Consider the following 4,669-nt stretch of genomic DNA (forward strand, 5'->3'; position numbering starts at 1 on the left):
ACCGAGATCCAAGAGATCAAGGCCACCAAGCGACAGTAGCCCGCCTGCGCCAGAAGAGAGCCTTCCTCTTCAGAGACTTGTTGTGACTATACCCCCCCCCCCCCCCCCCTAACTCTCTTTGTGTGTTCCCGTCACATCTGTATCCACTTAGGCCATGCCCAGAGGCAGTGCGTGGTTCTGCGAAAGTGGTCTTTCCGTGCACGCGCTCCCATGCGACCTGAAAAGACAGGTGGAACCGAACGCGAGGGACGCATACGACTCCTGGATTCCACGTACCTCCACTTCTGCCTAACTGCCACGACCTGTTTTTCCCGAGTTCCCCTTAAACGGCACCCAACGCAGCAGTATTGACCCTGCGACCTTGTGTGTACAACCGTCAGGGTGACATGACTCAACGCCTGCTGCCACGTGCGGAGACGGGCGTCTGCCATTCAACCACGCCTGGCTCTTTTGTCAACTGCGCGGGTGAAGCCGCTGCAAGTGTTCGCCTTTGGGCGTTTCCTTGAAAGAAGATATGGGATCTTCCTGGCCGGACAGGACACTTCCAGGAAACTTTATCCAAGTGGCTCAGCCGAGGAAGACGATGGAGCGGGGAGCTCCGAGTACCCGATTTCGAGAAGATGACAAAGCCAGCCTTTGAGCGTCGTTAGCTCCACTCAAAGGCGGCGCTCAACACGAAGTCCTACGATTGGTCGAAAAAGGCGGGAAGACCTCGGGAGGGACTATTTAAAGCGCTCGACACGTTCATCGAGGAGCGATTCCCTCAGCGTTTCCCTGAGACTTCTCAGCTTTTACCTTGTTTGTCTTTGCTTGTAAATAACTTTGTAAATATGTGAATACAGTTTTTCCTTTGCTTCTCCTTCTCCCTGTCCCCGGCCCACGTTCCTTCCTCCGTCGGCACAGCGGCGGTGCTCCTGGACCCGATGCCTGGTGGAACACGCTACTAGCTCGGCAAAACATATCAGACTCTATAAATAAAGTTTATTCTCTCACTCTGTCTAGCCTCTAAGAGGGGAACGCGACAGCGTCTTGCAACGCTGCCAGGGAGTCCACAGAACGCCATCACCCATTCGGCTCTACGCCTTGCTCGACGGTAAATTGGTTTTTGAGGAAAGGAAATATATCTCTCTCGCATATCTCGGTGGACACCTGAACCTCGCCGGAAGGGAAGGGAGGAAGATGGGAGTGAACGAAGATGCCGTGTTAGCTAGACGCGCCTTTGTTCATTCCAAACCATCGAGCTGGCATGGCGGAGTGGTTAGGGTGCTCGTTTCGCACTCCGGAGACCCTGGTTCGATTCCCCAGCTCGACCAATTTCCAGCTCGGTTTTATCTATGTGGTCTGACTAGAAAGGTTAATTAGGCTAATTGGTCTTTACCATTGTTCTAATGCCATCCATCATGTCCTGTCACTCACCTGTCAAGTGATGGAACTCTGTAGAATGTTCGACACAATGTCTATGAAACGTCTAGAAACATCTATTAGTGACGGTTAATGATAGTTAAACATGACGCACATTTCGTAATACTAGTTAATGTATCGTTAGTGATAATATGGTGATAGTTAACGTGAGCTTAACTAGTGCACTGATTAATTAGTGTTAGTTAAGGTACAGGCGCAGTGCATAGTCCCACATGTCACTTCTTAACTACTACTAATTACCAATTAGTCATTTAGACATTAAGTACAATGATATCATCAACTCTATATCATGTTCCGATGTCTTTCGATTGCACCCGATCAAGTATCGATTGGCTATTGATTGGCATATGCCCATATGAGGCATGCATCCGAAACGCGGACACATTTGCTAACACGTCTTGGTCACGACAGTATGAGGCATTAAAGGCTTTCGCCTTAATATCCACTTGTTTCCATGTGGTGCCTCCAGCTTTTTAGAACGCAGCTCTTAGGCGCCCGTTTCTGCGTTTCGCGGCGTCGCCGTTGTTACCAGGAGAGGGTAAAAGCTCAACCTCCTCTCCTCCCCTCCTTATCAAGAAACAAAATAAAAAATTGGCAGAGGCTCAGCTTGGTTAAGCCCGGAAATTGCGAAAGCAACATCATCCGTTTCTTCAGCCCGCATCCGCCGTGTCTACCGCCGCTCTGCGCCGACAGCTGGTTGGTTGCGACTGAGAGAAGGATGAAAAGGAAAGTGCACGGGCCTGCCTACTGGCTCCAGCCGAGCCACCACCGCTGCCACGTGCAGATAGAAGAGAGTTGAAAGATATGAGGAAAGATAAACACCACTAATTAAACTTGACCCTGCACTTGTAGATGCACCCGCATCAAGCGATGTTGACCGGCGTGCTCGCCAGGCTGCTGCATACGCATGTTTAGCTAGCCGTTCTTCGTCTTTTTTCGGCGCGGCGCCGTCGCTTGGCCGCAGCAGATCGTTCCAGCCTCGCCTTGTACACATCATCCGACATAGCGCACTAAGAGGAGCGCAGCTGCAGTCCCCCCCCCCCCCCCCCCCCACGTTTTATCCCGCTCTAGCGAGCGCCCTCTATTTCTAGATAGCATTGGCTGGGGCCCCGGCTCTCGGTCTGTCGTGACGTCACACGGTCACGTGACGCGCCGCTATGTAAGGAGGCGCCACGACCATCGATGGCAGAAAAGTGCAAGCAGTATTGCTTTCGCAATAAAAAGCGCCGCGCGGACGGCTCTCGCCGGCGCGCGTCGTATTACGCGGGGGAGAAGGAGCCCCTGGAGAGCGACTAGCCTTGCGTGCGTGGCTGCCCCTTCTCCCACCGCTCGCCGACGCGGCGCGCGGGGGGATTGCCGTCGATTGTTCTAGACTGTTCGAGTCGCTTCTACGCGATGTTGACGGAGAGGGCGTAGCCTTGCCTGCGCTAAGAGATTCCCTCCACCTCTTCACTCGCGCGACGGCGGCAGCACCACGACAGAAAATTCCAGATGCTCCTCGAAGCCACTCCCGGCCTTTGACCAATGAGGAAGCTCGCCCAGCGCGAGGAGGAGACTGCACAGCCGACACTGTGCATGTGCACGCCTGCCTTGGCGCGAAGAACAGACAGACATGGAGCGAGCCTAAGTTTTAGTGAACAAACTGTGTTTTGTTTGTTTGCCTCTCTCTCTTGTGGTATTATTGCACTTTGAGTGCAATAATTAATTGCATTTTAATCTCTCTCGAGTGTAACGTTACTGTTAGTGGAGTGTTTCTTGAAGAAGGAATATGTTTGAAAAACAAAAAGCTGTCTGTAATTGTACATACGTCTTGCTCGCATTCTTTACCTCAATCTATCGAAAAGGCAAAACAGCTGATCAGCTGCGCTCAAATTTCGCATTAGGAAATAATGCAATCGTCGGCAATTTTTTTTTCCAGTAAAAAAAGCCGTGACTCTGCTTTGCATAGCACTGCCTTGAAGACATTTTTCCAGATAGAAATCAGGCTTAACCAGATTTATAAGAAATCTGTTCTGGATGCAGAGATCAGGTAAAAGTGGGTTCTGCATGAAAACGAACCGTGTAAAGCTTACGCAACAACACTAGAACCCCTCCAAAAAGATGATAGCATGTTATAACCAAAAATTTCCTTTCAAGAAAGCAGACAGAGGTCAGCCCTTACTGTAGCCAGGACACTAATGAAAACTGCTGCTTAAGAGGAGTCACCTTAATCTTTGTTTCATTTTATAAAAAAAAAATGTTCTGCTTCAGGTTAAATCTGCAGAAAAAAAAAAGAAAAACTTTTCCCTTCCAATATTCCTTGATGCTTTGATTCACACAACAAAAATATAACAATTAACGAAAAGCCCACTGCTATATCCCAATCCAAACTTTCCCCAGTAAAATAGACACATCTCTTCTAAGCACGACAGAGTGCCTGTCTAAAACATTATGAAGCCTTTTTATTCAATCTGAAATAATACCTTGTGCTCACTCTCATGCCTAACAAAAATCATTCCATGAGAAGGCAGTATGCTCACGCAACTATGCTCACGCAACTGATGCACTCTCAAGCACTAATTTACCTGAGCACTGCTAAAACTAAAATGGCTCGCAGAGAAGTTAGAGTTAGCTAAAATACCTTTTTGGCATCAGCATTTCAATGATTAGAGAAAACAGAATGATTAGAAAGAGAGATAAAGGGTGGTCCGGTTGGCTACCGTGCACTGGAGACTCTGGAATTAGAGCTCAGACTAGAGCACAGAGCTGCAGGCCCACCTCATACCACTTAAAAGTGCACTGAAGAGGAATCTGAACTCGTCTTTTTGCCGCGGGAACTCAATCTACACGTTCTGAGCATTCTTAGAAACTTCCGATTTATTGCCCTGTGTGGCTGATTTCCCTAATTAAATTGAATTAACGTCCGGCTCCCCCCCCCCCTTTTTTTTTAATTCTCCCCCGTATGGTGGGTGGAGTCGACCAACGCGTGGAGTGCCTTTCACCAAGTCCCGTGGCGGCTTGCCGCTCTGCCATCAGCGAAGTAATACGCAGTAATCCGTAGAAGTAAATAGTCCGCGCGTATTTTTATTTCTGCGGGCTTATTATGCGACTATATTATCTGCGAATGAAACTATTTATTCACGGAAACCTAAAAAACAACATAAAGCGAAAGCGAAGCCTCCACGGAGCTGACTGAAAGGCACTCCACGCATTGGTCGACTCCGCCCACCGTACGGGGGAGAATTCAAAAATAAAGGCGGGAGCCGGA

The sequence above is a fragment of the Amblyomma mixtum genome, chromosome 2, assembly GCF_055824585.1.
Source record: "Amblyomma mixtum isolate Tamu chromosome 2, ASM5582458v1, whole genome shotgun sequence".
Classification (NCBI taxonomy): Eukaryota; Metazoa; Arthropoda; class Arachnida; order Ixodida; family Ixodidae; genus Amblyomma; species Amblyomma mixtum.